The 18,366-nt window shown below is 45.7% G+C and overlaps 1 protein-coding gene across 3 annotated transcripts in view; it reads right to left on the bottom strand.

Annotated features, from left to right (window-relative positions):
- Window positions 1-5,384, bottom strand: part of SLC1A6 (solute carrier family 1 member 6) — a 34,050-nt gene extending 28,666 nt beyond the window's left edge. The window contains exons 1-3 of one of the 3 annotated variants that reach the window (XM_033197392.1): window positions 5,047-5,384; window positions 4,844-4,877; window positions 3,738-3,898 (exon numbers count right to left, since the gene is read on the bottom strand). The gene's annotated coding sequence lies outside the window, so the exon portion shown is untranslated. The remainder of the gene's footprint in view (window positions 1-3,737; window positions 3,899-4,843; window positions 4,878-5,046) is intronic. The other 2 variants (XM_033197391.1, XM_033197394.1) reach the window with 2 other exon arrangements.
- Window positions 5,385-18,366: the final 12,982 nt, after the last annotated feature.

The following is an 18,366-nucleotide window of genomic DNA, read 5'->3' as shown; positions in this document are numbered from 1 at the left end:
GGAGGAAGGAGAGGAGAGGAGAGGAAAGGGAGGGAAGGGAGAGAATAGGGAAGGGAGGGAAGGAAGGGAAGGAAGGGAAGGAAAGGAAGGAAAGGAAGGAAGGAGGGAAGGAAGGGAAGACGTTTCTGTAGGTCCCTATAAGCACTGTGTGCTATAGGTACTATACCTCCTAACCTACACTGTTCTCATAACCAAGAAAGGGCGGTGCCCTTCCTCTAGGCATACTGAGAATTCTGTTCTTCCTTCTAGACCCACTCTTAGTCTCCCTCTCCCACTGGCTCCCTTTCTATCTGCCCAGTGGAAAGGACAACAGTATGAAGATTTCTCAACGAACTAAAAATAGAACTACTATCCCATCCAGAAACCCCCCCACATGAATATCCACCCCAAGGAAAACAAATCATTGTATCAAAAGGATATCTGCACTGGTATGTTTCTTCACAGCAATATTTGCAATCGCTTAGATATGGAATCACCCTAAGTGTCCAGCAATGGACGATGAAAGAAAATGTGATACAGATAAGTGTGTCACATTATAGATAAACAGATCTGTATCACATTTATTTCACTATCACATTTTCTTGCTACATTGTTGATTATGTTATCGCATCTATGTTTCATTATGTATATAATGTAATACTAATCAGCCATAATAAAGAATGAAATGTCCTTTACAGCAACACACATAGAATTGGAGGCCATTCTCTTAAGCGAAATAATTCAGAAGCAAAGTATAATATTGCATGTTTACTTATAAGTGGGAGCTAAATAATGTATACACAAGGACACAGAGTGAAATAACAGACACTGAAAACTCAAAAGAAAGGGTGGGAGGGTGAGAGGGGGCTGGGATGTGAAAAATTACTTAATAGGCACAACACACACAATTAGAGTGATGTTTACACTAAAAGCCCAAACATCATCACCATGCAATCTATGCATGTATCAAAACTACCCTTGTACCCTCTAAATGCATACACCATTCTTTCCTTTTTTTTTTGAGGCTGGAGTGCAATGGCACCATCTCAGCTCACTGCAACCTCCACCTCCCAGGTTCAAGTGACTCTCCTGCCTCAGCCTCCCAAGTAGCTGGGATTACAGCCACCAGCCACCACACCTGGCTAATTTTTGTATCTTTTGTAAAGATGGAGTTTCAACGCGTTGGCCGGGCTGGACTCAAACTCCTGACCTCAGGTGATCCGCCCGCCTCCGCCTCCCAAAATGCAGGGATTACAGGCATGAGCCACCATGCCCAGACACAAAATTCTTTAAAAGGCAGCAGGAGAATGGAGAGTGGGAAGAAATTGAGATGGAGCATTTATTCTCCTGTCTCCCAGTTCCCTGTGCCAGGCCCCTACTTGGCAGCAGCTGTGTTCCTCTACTTAAGACCACTGCTCCCATGGGACAGTTCTCCGCCATAACCCTGGATCTCCCTGGGTCCTCCTCTCTGCTAGTATCTTCATAAATAGTCCGATGACAAACCCTTTTTACTTCACCCTTCAGAGTCTGCTGTCTGTTTCCCCAGCAATACACCAGATTCATCTGACTCAGAAAAAAATAACTCTCTAAATTAAAGGAAGACACTAAATATTGTATCCTGTACTGGACTCTGTACCTATTTGGTTTGCCTGGGATTGTCACACCTATAAAGAGAATGTGTTCACCTCCCGCATCTAATTCCTTTTTTTTTTTTTTAATGGAGTTTCGCTCTTGTTGCCCAGGCTGGAGTGCAGTGGCATGATCTCAGCCCACTGCAACCTCCACCTCCTGGATTCAAGCAATTCTCCTGCCTCAGCCTCCCGAATAGCTGGGATTACAGGCACCTGCCACCATATCTGGCTAATTTTTTTTTTTTTTTGGATTTTTAGTAGAGGCAGGTTTCATCATGTTGGCCAGGCTGGTCTCGAACTCCTGACCTCAGGTGATCCACTGGCCTTAGCCTCCCAAAGTGTTGGGATTATAGGCATAAGCCACAGCACCCGGCAGCTTCCCCATCTACTTCCTAAGGGATCAAGGCTCCCTGATATATTTTCTCACCCCCACCCCAGCCTCATCCCCAGTACCTGAATTCAACCAGGTCCAGCTGGGAGTTTCTTGGAGGTCTCTGTTTTACCAGTACGTAGATGCCTGGCTTTTTGTTTTGCTGCCACTGGTTTTTCTGAGATCTTCCTTGCCCTCCTCCACTCCCCACCATATCCAAGGGATGGGACATCTGCCCTGGTTTTCCAGTCCCTGTGTCCTCTAGATCTAATTCAAATACCGAATGCCAAGCCCCACTTAGGATCCTGCTCCAAATGGATCCATGTCCTGAAACCACAATGCTGCTTCTCACCTTGTTGTGAAAAAAAAAAAAAAAAAAAAAATCCCAAGGAGTGAACCACAGACTACACAGGGAAAGTACAATCCCCTCCCTCTCCTCTGGGATATTATGTTTCCAGTCCCTAAGCCACAGCAGGAAGTTGCCTGTGGATACCAAGAGAGATCATTCAGCTGAGATCTGAACAGTCAGGAAAACTCCAGAGGCTAGGGTTTTGTCCCATTCTTTTCTCTTCCTTACAAGCCATAGTACGGTATTGACAAACTATGGTCTGCTAGTCAAATTCAGCCTACTGCTTGTTTTTGTAAATAAAGTTTTATTGGCACACAGCCACACTCATTCATTACCTACTGTCTACAGCTGCTTTCAAGCTACAATGCCTAAGTTGAGGTGTTGGGACAGATTGTATGGGCCACAAAGCTCAAAATATTTACTCTCGGGCCATTTGCTGAAAAAAATCTGCTGAACCCTGGAGAAGAGCAGACAACACTTAGCATCTGTGGGCCGGACGCAGTGGCTCATGCCTGCAATCCTAACACTTTGGGAAGTGAAGTCTGGAGGACCGCTTGACCCCAGGAGTTCCTGGCCAGCCTGGGCCACATAGCCAGACCCTATCTCTTTTTAAAAAAACTAAAAATTAGCCAGGCATAGTGGCCTGTGCCTGTAGTCCTAGCTACTCAAGAGGCTAAAGCAGAAGGATTGCTGGAACCCGGAAGTTTGAGGCTGCAATGAGCTATGATCGTACCATTGCACTCCAACTTGGATAACAGCATAAAACCCTGTCTAAAAGAAGAAAACAGCACCTTAGCACCTGATGACTATAATATAGTTGTCAACTGTGGTTGATAAAAAGCAGAAACCTAACTCACACAAAATTAAGAATAAAATGCTACAGTGTGAGAAAGTCTTACTATCAATTTTTTTCAGTCCTGTCTGCATCACTTACAAGTTTATACCATTGTGATTGTCAAATTAATAATAATATTAGTTTTTAAAAATGTTTGACTTGAAATGTGGTCTTTTTTTTTTTTTTTTTTTGAGACGGAGTCTCGCTCTGTCACCCAGGCTGGAGTGCAGTGGCCGGATCTCAGCTCACTGCAAGCTCTGTCTCCTGGGTTTACGCCATTCTCCTGCCTCAGCCTCCCGAGTAGCTGGGACTACAGGCGCCCGCTACCACGCCCGGCTAGTTTTTTGTATTTTTAGTAGAGACGGGGTTTCACCGTGGTCTCGATCTCCTGACCTTGTGATCCGCCCTCCTCGGCCTCCCAAAGTGCTGGGATTACAGGCATGAGCCACCGCGCCCAGCCTTGAAATGTGATCTTAACCTCCACTTGGGCCTCTCTGGGTCTCTCTCTTCTTCCCCACCCTGGGCTCCCTCTTCTCTAGGCTTTTCTGGGTCTAGGCTTTCTTTTGGACTTACCTCTTGGGTTTCCTGCTCAGAAAATGTCCCTTCTAGTGTCCCCAGTCTCTACAGGGTGAGGGGTGAGGACGGGTCTTTCCCACTTGGTTCTCCCAACCTGCAGACACTTCGATATGACGAGATGTGTCGGCTGCCTCTTGGAGCCTCTTACATCCCTAAAACTAAAGCAGGCTACAGTGAGCAAACTGAAAATGCTTTCTATACATTTTATGTCAACGCTGTGCTAGCCAGAGGAGTGAGTGAGGGGAGAGAGAGATGGGATGGAAACCACCCACACCACACACACTCAGACACACACAGGCACACATAACCTCGAAAACCTCTTGTATGCAACTGACATATCCACAACCCCAGACAGACACAGTCACACGCAAACTCTTCAGACATACAACCACACACACACCCACACACACCTTCAGAAATGCAGCTCCATGCATGCAATCATACTATCCCTACACACACACACACACACACACACACTTCCCACATTCATGTACACCCTCAGTCGCACAACCACACACCTTCAGAAATGCAATTCCAGGCATACAGTGGTACAATTCTGCACATACACACATTCATGTACACCCTCAGACACACAACCACACACACCTTCGTGGCTCTGCACAACCACCCGTCATGGATTAAATCCTGCAGAGGCAGTGACAGTCACACAGTTCCTACATACACACTGAAACACACACACACACATTCTTTAGGGCACAAAACACAAACTTCAGACTTTCGAAATCATTCTCACATTTAAACATTCAGCTCCACACACCTGTTCAGGACGGCGATCCCACTCACAAATTCAGTCTCTCTGTCTCTCTCTCTGTCTCTCTCTCTCTCTCTCTCTCACACACACACACACACACACACACACACACACACACACTAATGCCCAGACCCCTTGCAGCCTCAGCCACATCAGATATATCTGAAATTGGTGAAATAAGCCCCCTGATAGAGAAGGCAATCGAGCCCTATAAGTGCACAAGGCATCAGGCTCGGTGCTGGAAACATGCCTGTGAGCGGAGGCCACGGGTTGGGGAGGTGGGGATATGGGGCAGGGAGACCGGGGATAATTAAGGGGATAGGAAACTCACCAGAACGACCCGGAGAAAAGCGGTGGCGACGGCTCTAAGGGGCAAGGAGGAGCTCAGAGACAAAGGGCGGCAGAGAGGTGGGGACGTGGGTGCAGGGAGCGCCTCACACGCCTGAGCCCAGCGCCACGGATCCCCACCTGCCCGCAACCTCCACGCCGCAGCCCCACCGAGTCCCCGCGCCGAGCCGCGGAGCCCCCACTCACCAGCCTTCGGAGCGGCGGGGGCGGCCTGCCAGCGCCTCGGCCTGCGCGCTGCGCCCGGATGCAGGAGCCAGAGCCCGGCGAAGCGCCCGGCCGGGGCCGCGGGGACCCGCCAGGGACGGTGCAGCGCCGGCGTGGGGACTGGACGGTGGAGGCACCGGCGCGGAGCCGGGACGCGCTGTGCTGCCGGTGGGATCCGGGCCAGCCCTGCGCTCACGTGGGTGTGGGGGCGCCGGGCGGCCGGGGGAGAGGGCGGGATCCCCTCCGCGATGCCCCCCGCCTCCCCCGCGCCCAGCCCAGGCTCAGCAGCCGCGCGGGAGAAGGGGGACCGCGTGTTTGGGAAGGGAGGGGAGTTGGGGTGGGCGGGGGTGAGTGGCCTCTCTGGCATTCAGCCCCCGCCCCCTGCTTGGAGCCGCGCCTCCGCGCCCCCGCCCTCTAAACCGTCTCCGGAGCCCTCGGAGGCCTCAGCATCCCGGGCGGAGCGCGGGGAACAGGCTCTGGCACTGCGGGACCCGCGCCAGCAGCCTCGGCGGAGGCCTGGGGAAGGCGCGGCTCTAGGGTCCCAGTGACAACAGCCAGGGAGAGGGCTCCGCTGCCCCCTTCTCCCTGCGGGTGCACCTTCCGGCCTTGGCCACTCGACCGCTCTGTGCCCTTGGGCCAACCCCTCTCCCTCTCTGAGCCTGGCCTCCTCCTCTAAACAAGGGAGATGACTTGGCCGACCCCACAGAAAATTAAAGCTGAGAAAATTAAAGCGCGTGAGGCTGGAAATGCTCCATGCCAGCGCGAAGCATTGGGCAAATGGGAGATGGATAATGTTGTTCCTATTGTAATTAATATTATTCTTTGCTGTCTTTAGAGCACACCAGGAAAGGCGCACTCGGCTTTTCTTCTCGAAAGGCAGTGACTTGATTGCTTCCCACATCTTCCGCCTCTCCAGAGAGCTAACGCCATTTAAAGATCTGAGCATAAAGTCTGTCATGTGAATTAAAACTCAGTGCAGGCCGGGCGCGGTGGCTCAAGCTTGCAATCCCAGCACTTTGGGAGGCAGAGGCGGGCATGAATCACTTGAGGTCAGGAGTTCAAGACCAGCCTGGCAAAGATGGTGAAACCCTGTCTCTACAAAAATACAAAAATTAGACGGGCATGGTGGCGCATGCCTGTAGTCCAGCTACTCGGGAGGCTGAGGCGGGAGAATCTCTTGAACACAGGAGGCGGAGGTTGCAGTAAGCCGAGATCGTACCACTGCACTCCAGCCTGGGCGACAGAGCGAGACTCCGTCAAAACAAAACAAAACAAAACAAAAAAACAACTCAGTGCATGTCCAATGTTTTTTATTATTGTTGCTGTTATTGATGAAGTGTTGATGGCAACCTCCTGAACTAGGCAGGCTCTTTTATTAATACTTACATTTAATCTACACACTCCTATAAAGTAGATATCACTTCCTCTATTTTCAGGGCATGGACAGGTGTTCAGAAAGGTTCAATAACTTGTCCAAGGTCACACAGCCAGGAAACAGGTGCCCCAATTCTAATTGTTTGCATTTATCACTCTAGCTCTGCTTCTTTGCAACAGCTCCTAGATAGGTGATTCTCAAACTTAACTGTATCTTAAAATCACCTGGAAAGCTTTCAAAAATTCTGAAGCCAGCCTGACATGGTGGCTCATGCACGTAACCCCAGCAGATTGGGAGGCCAACGGGAGAGGATCACTTGAGCCCAGGAGTTCAAGATCAGCCTGGGCAACATAGCAAGACTCTGTCCCTAATTAAAAAATAAAAAATTAAAAAATTAGCTGTGCACACATCTGTAGTCTCAGTTACTCAGGAGACTGAGGCAGGAGGGTCACTTGAGCCTAGGAATTTAAGGTTACAGTGAGCTATGATTGTGCCACTGCACTCCAGCCTGGACAACAGAGCAAGATCCTATCCAAAAAAAAAGAAAGAGAAGAAATCTGATGCCCGAGCCACACCCTATACTAAGCACTTCAGCATCCCTGGGAGTGGGACCCAGACTTCAGTATATTTGAATGCTCCCCAATGTAAGGCTAAGGCTGAATCTCTGTCCTTGGTGTCAGGTTCCCCTGGACCATATTGGCAACCCTTCCCTGCAACCTTCTCACTCCTCTGCTTCAGTCACTCACTATGCTTGGACGATTCTGCATCCTTCTTGAACCTAGAGCTGCCTCTGAACTCCTGCCTCTTACAGTCATTCACTCCACAAATACTTACTGTGCACTTGGCTGTGCTAGAGGCTGGAGATTCAGCAGCGAAGACAACAGGGCCCTTGGTCTGTCACACAAAATAATAAGTAAATAAAATAGCAATAGTTCCCTGGCAATTGGGTCTTGCAAACCCTTTACACCCGTAACAATCAAGGACAATCCCAAAGAAACCACAACTCAAGCCTAAGCATGAGAAAAGCATCAGACACATTTCAATAGAGAGGCATCCTGTAATCTACCTGCGTAGTCCTCTTCAAAACAGTCATTAAAAATTAACGAATGTCTGGAGCAGGGTTTGGTGGCGGGCGCCCTGTAGTCCCAGATACTCAGGAGGCTGAGGCGAGAGGACTGCTTGAACTCAAGTGGTTGAGGCTGCAGTGAACTGTGATTGTGCCACAGCACTCCAGCCTGGGCAACAGAGCGAGACCCTGTCTCTAAAAAAAAATTAAAATTAGAAAACGAGAAAACAAGGAATGTCTCAGAAACTGTCACAGCCAAGAGGAGTCTAAGAAGATATGACAACCAAATGTAATGTGAGATCCTAGAAAAGAAAAAGGATATAAGGAAAAAATTAGGAAATCTGAATAGGGTATGGGCTTTCACTAATAATAATGTATCCATATTGGCGGGACGTAGTGGCACACACCTGTAATCCCAGCCCTTTGGGAGGCCAAGGTGGGCAGATCACTAGAGGTCAGGAGTTCGAGGCCAACATGGTGAAACCCTGTATCTACTAAAAATGTAAAATTAGCCAGGCATGGTGGTGGGTGACTGTAATCCCAGCTACTTGGGAGGCTGAGGCAAGAGAATCACTTGAACCCAAGAGGCAGAGGTTGCAGCGAGCCAAGGTCATGCCACTGCACTCCAGCCTGGGCAACAGGGTAAGACTCTGTCTCAAAAAAAAGTGTCTCTAACAATAACATTTTGTTAATAATGTATCAATATAATAATATATCAATATTACAATGTTGTTATTATACAAATGTGCCATACTAATGAAATATATTAATAACAAGTGAAACGAAGTCAAGGGAGTATATGGGAACTGTCTGTGCTATCTTTTCATTTTTTATGTAAATCTAAAACTGTTCTCAGAAACTGTGTCTTAATTTAAAAAGATCCTGGGAGATCCCAAAGAGCTTTTGTTTATATAGGTTACAGCTATTGATCTTTACAGTATCAGAAATTAAAACTGAAAAAGTGTTTCTACATTTATTTATTCATTTTGACATAACAAAAATAAACCTACTACATATTAACATAAAATAGCATATTTTTATGAAAAATAACTGTATTTTCCAAAACAAGGGGAAAAAAGAGAAGAGTGACATTGTTTTACACTTTTTCAAATTGCTTTGATGTCTACCTTAATAAAAAGGCAATGGAATTTTTATACAGTTGATTTTCATGATTCATGGATTCTGTATTTGCAAAATCACTCACTCACTAACATGTATTTGTGACCCCAAAATTAATACTTGCAGAGATTTTGAAGTTATTCTGGGTCATTTGCAGAGAGATGAACATTTCGAGCTGCACGGCGTGAACATTTGTAGCTGAGGTGCAATAAAACCACGCTCTGTTATCTTGTTTCAGCTTATACAGTGAACAAGCATCCTATTTGTGGCCTATTTAATGCCATACTTTTCTATTTTTCACGTTTTTTGTTGATTTTGCTGTTTAAAATGGTCCCAGGCACTTTGCTGAAGTGCTGTCTAGCGTTTCTAAGCTTAAGTGCTTAGTGTGTTTCTAAGTTCTGGAAGGCTGTGGGGTAGCTGGGTGCAGTGGCTTACACTTGTAATCCCAGCCACATTTTGGGAAGCCAAGACAGGAGCATTACTTGAGCCCAGGAGTTTGAGACCAGCCTGAGCAACATATCGAGACTCCCCTATCTCTACAAAAAATTTTAAAATGAGCCAGACATGGTAGGCGTGCCTGTGGTCCCAGCTACTCAGGAGGCTGAGGTGGGAGGATCACTTGAGCCTGGAAGTTCGATGCTGCAGTGAGCTATGATCGCACCACTGCACTCCAGCCTGGGCAACAGAGCAAGACTCTATCTCTAAAACAACAACAACAACCAAAAAAAAAAAAAAGCTGTAAGGCTGTGACATGCCTTACAGAGACAATATGTATGTTAGGTAAGCTGTGCTCAGGCATAACTTTTAGTACAGTTGGCCATGAGCTCGATGTTAATGAATCAACAACATATATTAAATATGGTGTCTTTAAACAAAAACACAAATAAAACAAAGTATATATCAGTTGACAAAAATGTTGTGACCAGGTGCTTACAGAAACTAAATCTTATACTTCCCCCTGGAAGCAGTGATTTAGTATCTGCTACTTCAGTGTTCAAAGCAACTTTATAGGGCTGGATGCCGTGGCTCAAGCCTGTAATCTCAGCACTTTGGGAGGCCGAGGCGGGCGGATCACCTGAGGTTGGGAGTTCGAGACCAGCCTGACCAACATGGAGAAATCCCATCTCTACTAAAAATACAAAATTAGCTGGGTATTGTGGCACATGCCTGTAGGCACAGCTACTTGGGAGGCTGAGGCAGGAGAATTGCTTGAACCCAGGAGGCAGAGGTTGCGGTGAGCTGAGATCGCACCATTGCGGTGAGCCAAGATCGCACCGTTGCGGTGAGCCAAGATGGCACCATTGCCCTCCAGCCTGGGCAACAAGAGCAAAGCTCCATCTCCAAAAAAAAAAAAAAAAAAAAAAGCAGAAAAAAAAGCAACTTCATGTAATATAACTACCATGAATAATGAAAATCAACTGTATCTTCTTCTGCATTGAATCTGCCGTAGCATATTGTTTTGGTTGAAATACATGAAAAATATTCAGCCTTACACAGATAGGCAGTTGAAAAGGGAAGATTATTTCAATCAGCTTTTCAGGTAATGGCGTCTATTCTTTGAGTGACACCAAAATGCTACATAGTTCCTTCAAGAACAGTTGCAATGTGGAACTGGAAACCCTGTCTGTGAATTCCTGTGTTCTATTAATATTAAAATCCATTAAGCTCGTCTTTTAACCATGCATGATTTTGAAACCTCATGCATTCGTCATTTGAAAAATGTTAGCTCACTAGTTATAGATCTTCTAAATATTAACACATTTCATTATGTAGCAGCAAAAAGTCATGTTTGTTAATATCATCACTGATCTCACAGAGAGTTTTAAAGTGTTGGGAAGCTGTCACAGTCATGAATACAAATTTTTAAAAATTATAATTTTCACTCAAAAGTGCATTTTTAAAATTATTTATTTATTTATTTATTTTTTGAAACAGAGTCTGGCTCTGTCTCCAGGCTGGAGTGCAGTGGCGTGATCTCAGCTTACTGCAACCTCCGACTCCCTGGTTCAAGTGATTCCTTGCCTCAGCCTTCTGAGTAACAGGGACTACAGGCATGTGCCATCATGCCTGGCTAATTTTTGTATTTTTAGTAGAGACGAGGTTTCACCACGTTGGCCAGGCTGCTCTTGAACTTCTGACCTTAGGTGATCCACCTGCATCAGCCTCCCGAAGTGCTGGGATTACAGGCGTGAGCCACCGCTCCTGTCCGACAAGCTCAAATTTTATCATTGACAATAACAGCTGTGAATCATTTTCCTTGAAGTAACAGATATAGTTCTTTCATTTTTGCAAAAATGTCTGTCAGACTTCCTTTGATATGGTTTGAGTGTTCTGTCCCCTCCAAATCCCATGTTGAAATGTGACCTCCAGTGTTGGAGGCAGGCCTAGTGCGAGGTGTTTGGGTCACGGGGGCGGATTTTTTGTGAATGGCTTGCTGCCATTCTCCTGGTAATAAGTGAGTTCTCACTGTGAGTTCATGGGAAAGCTAACTGTTTAAAAGAGCCTGGCACCTCCTCCCTCTCTCTTTCTTGGTCTCTCTCAGCATCTGACATTTCTGCTCCCCTTTACCTTCTGCCATGACTGGAAGCTCCCTGAGGCCTCACCAGAAACAGATGCCAGCGCCATGCTTCCTGTATAGCCGGCAGAACCATGAGCTGAAATAAAGCACTTTTCTTTATCAATTACCCAGTCTCAGGTATTCCTTTATTATAGCAATGCAAACAGTCTGACCAGACGCTGTGGCTCACGCCTGTAACCCCAGCCTTTGGGAGGCCAAGGAAGGAGGATCGTTTGAAGCCAGGAGTTTGAGGCCAGCCTGACCACTATGGCAAAAATCCATCTCTACTAACAACACAAAAATTAGCTGGGCACCACTCAGCTACTCAGGAGGCTGAGGCAGGAGAATTGTTTGAACCCAGGAGGCGGAGGTTGCAGTGAGCCGAGATCACACCATTGCACTCCAGCCTGGGCGACAGAGCAAGACTCAGTCTCAAAAAAGAAAAAAAGAAACAAAACAAAGCAAAACAAAACAAAAACAACAATAACAATAACAAAAAAAACAGGCTAATACACCATGTCAGAATAGCCACGGTTTGTCTGTCTAAAAATGGCATTCCATAAAAAAAAAAAAAGTGGCTGATTCAGTTTGCAATTCAAACACTCATAAAAGTGTTTTTTGTTGTTGTTTTTTTTTGGTCCTGGAGACAGCTACCATGGTACTTCTGTGTGTAGAAAAATTCTTTATCCATACTTCCTATTGCATCACACAGAAAATTAAAAAGATACATACTCAACAGTCAAGATTTAATAAAATGGGCTGGGGGCGGTGGCTCACACCTATAATCCCAGCACTTTGGGAGGCTGAGGTGGTTGGATCATCTGATGTTAGGATTTCAAGACCAGCCTGGCCAACATGGTGAAATCCCATCTCTAGTAAAAATACAAAAAAACCTTAGCTCAGTATGGTGGCCGGCACCTGTAATCTCAGCTACTAGGGATGCCGAGGGAGGAGAATTGCTTGAACCAGCGAGGTGGAGGTTTGCAGTAAGCCAAGATCGCACCATTGCACTCTAGTCTGGGCGGCAAGAGTGAAACTCTGTCTCAAAAAACAAAAAAAGGATTTCATAAAATGAATAATTTTATTGCTTTATCAAGCACAAGCCAAAATGAAAGTGGCCTTTTTTTTTTTTTTTTTTTTGAGACAGGGTCTCCCTCTGTCACCCAGGCTGGAGTGCAGTGTTGCGATCATAGCTCACTGTAGCCTTGACATCCTGGGCTCAAGTGACACTCCCACCTCAGCCTCCTGAGTAGCTGGGACTACAGGTGTGTGCCACCAGGTCTGGCTCATTTTTCTTTTCTTTTTTGTAGAGACTGGGTCTCAAACTCCTGGACTCAAGTGATCCTCCTGCCTTGGCCTCCCAAGGTGCTGGAATTACATGCGTGAGTCACTGTAGCTGGCCTGAAACTGACTTTTGTTAAAACCATGAGTGTGTGGCAATGAAGAATATAATGACTGCTAGTACAGTTTGGTGCTGCTGCGTTGATTCATGCTTAGATGATAGACACTGTTACTCGCCCTCACTTTTGCTCCACGAGTGCATAGACTAACAGTGAAAAACGGCAAATAATATCTTAGTATGATTATTAAAATCATTTTGACCTTGCAGACCCCCGAATGGTCTCAAGGCCACCACATCCTAGGGGTTTGCAGCCTACACTTTGCAAACCATTGTCAGACAGTGATAAGTCCTATGGGAAAAAAAATTAATCAGGGTTGGACGCGGTGGCTCACACCTGTAATCCCAGCACTTTGGGAGGCCAAGGCGGGAGGATCATGAGGTCAGGAGTTCAAGACCAGCCTGGCCAACATGGCAAAAATACTGTCTCTACTAAAAATACAAAAATTAGCCAGGCATGTTGGTGCACACCTGTAATTCCAGTTACTCGGGAGGCTGAGGCAGAAGAATTCCTTGAACCCAGGAGGCGGAGGTTGTAGTGAGCTGAGATCGCACCACTGCACTCCAGTCTGACTGACAGAGCAAGACTCTGTCTCGAAAAATATATTTTTTTAATTAAAAAATAATGATAATCAGGAAAAGAACATACGGAGGGTGAGGAGAGAGTCACAGTCTTCATTAAGCAGTTAGTGAATGTCCGAGTGTGAAGGTGATATTTAAGCAAAGATGCAAAGCAGAGAAGGAAGTGAGCAGGCAGGATGACTAGAGGAAGAGCAACCCAGGTAGCGGGAACAGTAAATGCAGAGGCTCTGAGCAGAACATGCCCGTGCTGTTTGAAGCCCAGCAAGCACATCATGCATCTCCCCTGATACGTTCCACAGCAGCTCACACTCAAACTGTGCCCAACTAGAAAGCATTTGCAGGGCAACTCAGGGAGCCTCGTCCAGCAGAGCATGCCCTTTCGGTTTTGGTTTTTTTGTTCATTTTGGTTTGGTTTTTAGCGACAGGGTCTCACTCTGTTGCCCAGGCTGAAGTACAGTAGGGCAATCATAGCTTACTGCAGCTTTGAATTCCTGGGCTTAAGCGATCCTATTTCCTCAGCCTCCCAAGCAGCTGAGACCACAGATGTGTACTAACAATACAAAAATCAGCCGGGCGTGGTGGTGCACACCTGTAATCCCACCTACTCAGGAGGCTGAGGCAGGAGAATTGCTTGAACCCAGGAGGTGGAGAGTCTCCTGGCATATTCCCCAAGTCTGCTTTTAGCTTCCCTATCTTAGTGCACTTGAAGAGAAAGGAATGTGCTTATTAAGGCCCACTGTTTTACTGGGGTCCATTGTATGAGGGTGAAGTTTGGTAGTTACCCAACAAACTTTCTCCCCACCTCCCTCTGTGCCTGAGCTGTCTTATTTGTGTTTTATGGTCTGCTCTTTCTGTCTGCTTGTAGTTAGAAGAGAGGTGATTTCCTTGCAATGCATGAGGCTAGAAAAGGAGCTGGAACTTAAAGTGGCGGTTTTTGTCCAAGATGATGGTGCTCCTGCTCTGTGAAACCTTATGTTCAGAAAACAAATAACCCAATTAGAAAATGGGCAAAGGACTTGGATAGACATTTCTCAAAAGAAGACATACAAAATGGCCAACAGTTTCATGAAACCACAAATGCTGAATATAATTAATCATCAGGGAAATGCAAATTAAAATCACAATGAGATGTCACCTAATACCTGTCAGAATATACACCATAGAAGACTACTCAGCCATTAAAAAAAGAATGAAATAATGTCTTTTGCAACAACTTGGATGGAGCTGGAGGCCATTATCTTAAGCAAAATAACTCAGAAACAGAAAGTCAAATACTAGCCGGTGTGGTGGCTCATGCGTGTAATTCCAACATTTTGGGAGGCTGAGGAGAGAGGATCACTTGAGCTCAGGAGCAGGAGACAACCAGCCTGGGCAGCATAGCAAGATCCCATCTCTATTAATAATAATAATAACAATAACCTGGGTGTGGTGGTGTACACCTGTAGTCCCAGCTACCCAGGAGGCAGAGGTGGGAGGATCACTTGAGCTCAGAAGCTCAAGGCTGCAGTGAGCCATGATCGTGCCACTGCACTTCAGCCTGAGCAACAGAGCAAGATCCTGTCTTTAAAAAAAGAAGGAAGAAAGTCAAATACCGAATGTTCTCACAAATGGGAGCTAAACTATGGGTACCCATGGATATACAGACACCGGCAACTCCAAAAGGTGGGAGGGTCGGGGGCTGAGGGATGAGACACTACCTATTAGGTACAATACACACTGTTTGGGTGATGGCTACACTAAAAGCCCAGACTTTACCACTATTCAATATTTCCTCGTATCAAAACTGCACAGTACCCCCAAAATCTACTTAAAATTTTTTAAGAAGGAGTTTCTCTCTTGTTGCCCAGGCTGGAGTGCAATGGTGTGATCTCAGCTCACTGCAACCTCCGCCTCCTGGGTTCAAACAATTCTCCTGCCTCAGCCTCCCAAGTAGCTGGGATTACAGGCATGTGCCACCATGCTTGGCTAATTTTGTATTTTTAGAAAAGACAGGGTTTCTCCATGTTGGTCAGGCTGGTCTTGAACTCCTGAACTCAGGCGATCCACTCACCTCAGCCTCCCAAAGTGCTGGAATTACAGGTGTGAGCCACCACACCCGGCCAAAAAAATTTTTTTAAAGATAAAAGATAAGTGGTCAGGGGAATTCGGAGAAAAGAGAGCCTGTGTACTCTGTTGGTGGGAACGTAAATTAGTACATTCTTTAAAAAAAAAAAAAAAAAAACAGTGTGGAGGCCAGGCATAGTGGCTCATGCCTGTAATTTCAAAACTGGGAGGCTGAGGGGGGTGGATCACCTGAGGTTAGGAGTTTGAGACCAGCCTGGCCAACATGGTGAAAACCCGTCTCTACTAAACATACAAAAATCAGCCAGGTGTGCACCTGTAATCCCAGCTACTGGGGAGGCTGAGGCAGGAGATTCACTTGAACCCAGGAGACGGAAGTTGCCGTGAGCCAAGTTCATGCCACTGCACTCCAGCCTGGGCGACAGAGCAAGACTCTGTCTCGAAAAAAAAGAACAGTGTGGAGGTTTCTCAAAAAGTTAAAATAGAATTACCATATGATCCTGCAGTCCCGCTACCGGATATGTATATCTAACCGAAATGAAATCAGTATCTCAAAGAGATATCTGCACCCCCATGCTCATTGCAAAGTTATTCACAATAGTCAAGATATGGAAGCAATCTAAGTGTCCACCGAGAAATGGATTTTTAAATGTACTATGCTATGCAGTTGTAAGAAAAGAAAATCCCGTCGTTTATGACAACATGAACAAATAACAGGATTTCCTTTTGATGAACCTAGAGAACATTATGTTGAGTGAAATAAGCCAAGCACTGAAAGACAAATACCACATGATCTCAGTTACAAGTGGAATCTAAAGAAAATTGAACTCATAACAGCAGAGAATAAAATGATGATTATCAGAGACTCAAGTAGGGGGACTGGGGAGATGGTGGCTAAAGGATACCAAATTTCAGTTGGTAAAGAGGAATAATTTTTGCCGGGCGCAGTGGTTCACGCCTGTGATCCCAGCACTCTGGGAAGCTGAGGTGGGTGGATCACCTGAGGTCAGGGTTTGAGACCAGCCTGGCCAACATGGTGAAACCCCGTCTCTACTAAAAATACAAAATTAGCCAGGCATGGTGATGCACACCTGTAATCCTAGCTTCTTGGGAGGCTGAGGCAGGAGAATCTCTTGAACTTGGGAGGTGGAGGTTGCAGTGAGCCGAGATCGCACCACTGCACTCCAGCTTGGGTAACAAGAGCAAGACTCCGTCTAAAATAAAAAAATTTTAAAAAAAGGAATGATTTTAAGAGATCTATTGTGCAACATGGTGACTCTAGTTAATAACAATACATTGTATTCTAGAGAAATGCTGAGAGAGTAGATTGTAAATGTCCTTACCACAAAAATGAACTTTGGAAGGCAATGCGCATATTGGTGAGCTAGATTTAGCCATTCCACAATGTGTATGTGTATACTTCAAAACATGCTGTACACAGTAAATACACACAATTTTATCTGTCATTTCAATAAAATTTTAAAATAAAAATAATTTTTAAAACACACCTTAAAAAACATAATGCTGAGTGAGAGAAGCCAGATACAAAAGGCCACGTAAGTGTATATAATTCTATTTATATGAAATGTCCAGAATAGGCAAATCCTATCCTAGATTTAGAAAGCAGATTCGTGGTTGCCAGGGGCTGCAGGAGGGAGAAATGATGAGTGACTGTTAAAGGGTATAGATTTCCTTTTGGGGTGATTGAAGTGTTCTGGACCTAGATAGAGGTGATGGTTATAGAACACCAGGAATTGTACTTTTAAGAGTTAATTTGACTAGGTGCGGTGGCTCATGCCTGTAATCCCAGCACTTTGGGAGGCTGAGGTGGATGGATCACTAGAGGTCAGGAGTTCAAGACCAGCCTGGCCAGCATGGTGAGACCCCCCCATCTCTACTAAAAATACAAAAATTAGCTGGTGGTGATGTGTGCCTGTAATCCCAGCTACTTGGGAGGCTGAGACACCAGAATTGCTTGAACCCGGGAGGAGGATGTTGCAGTGAGCCAAGATATCACCACTGCCCTCCAGCCTGGGTGACAGAGGGAGACTCTGTGTCAAAAAAAAAAAGAGTTAATTTTACATTACACAAATTTCACTTCAATAAAACAAAAGTAAAGGAGTGCCAAAAATCCTCAATATTAAAGAGAAACAATATTTCAATGCAATCTTTTTAGAAATCAAATGAACACAAAAAATCCACAGTGAACAAAATAGATCAACATGTTAAAGATGGGACCAAAGTTCCTACTTTTCCTTCTGCTTTTTTTTTTTTTTTTTTTTTTTTAGATGGAGTCTTGCTCTGTTGTGCAGTGGTGTGATCTCAGCTCACTGCAACTTCTGCCTCCTGGGTTCTAGCAATTCTCCTGCCTCAGCCTCCCAAGTAACTGGGATTACAGGTGCCCACCACCACATCCAGTTAATTTTTGTATTTTTAGTAGAGATGGGGGTTTCACCATGTTGGCCAGGCTGGTCTCGAACCCCTGACCTCAGATGATCCACTCACCTCGGCCTCCCAAAGTGCTAGGATCACAGGCGTGAGCCACTGCGCCCAGTGCCTTCCGCTTTTTAGGCTCCTGTATGACTCAGTTCAACATGCTTACTGATTCCATCTTGAACATTCTGCTATTTGGTTTAACCATGGATTGTTTGCATTAATTTCATGAGTTTTTTTTTTTTAATTATTGACATTGGAATATTATTTAGTTTAGTCGCTGAGTTTTTTGGTGCTACCTTATATTTTGCATGCGGGACTGGTGTCTTAACCTCATCGTGGCCTTGTGGATCTCTTGCTCTCTCAACAGTAAAGGCTGCCAGCTCCCTTTTACAGATATAAAAGGGTCTCAAAGAGGTTAAACAGCAGGCCTCAGAGTTAATAAAGAGCGGGGTCAGGGCCAGGTGTGGCGGCTCACCCCTGTAATCCCAGCACTTTGGGAGGCCAAGGTGGGCAGACAGGTGGTGCACACTTGTAATCCCAGCTACTCAGGAGGCTGAGGCAGGAGAATCGCTTGAACTCAGGAGGTGGAGGTTGCAGTGAGCCAAGATCGTGCCACTGTACTTCATCTTGGGCTACAGAGCAAGACTCTGTCTCAAGAAAAAAAAAAAAAAATTGAGCGGAGTTAGATTGGAGCCCACATCTGTCTG

The sequence above is a fragment of the Trachypithecus francoisi genome, unplaced genomic scaffold, assembly GCF_009764315.1.
Source record: "Trachypithecus francoisi isolate TF-2019V2 unplaced genomic scaffold, Tfra_2.0 Lachesis_group5, whole genome shotgun sequence".
Classification (NCBI taxonomy): domain Eukaryota; kingdom Metazoa; phylum Chordata; class Mammalia; order Primates; family Cercopithecidae; genus Trachypithecus; species Trachypithecus francoisi.
The sequence above is the reverse complement of the archived record's forward strand: the minus strand, read 5'-3'. Positions and strand labels throughout refer to the sequence as shown.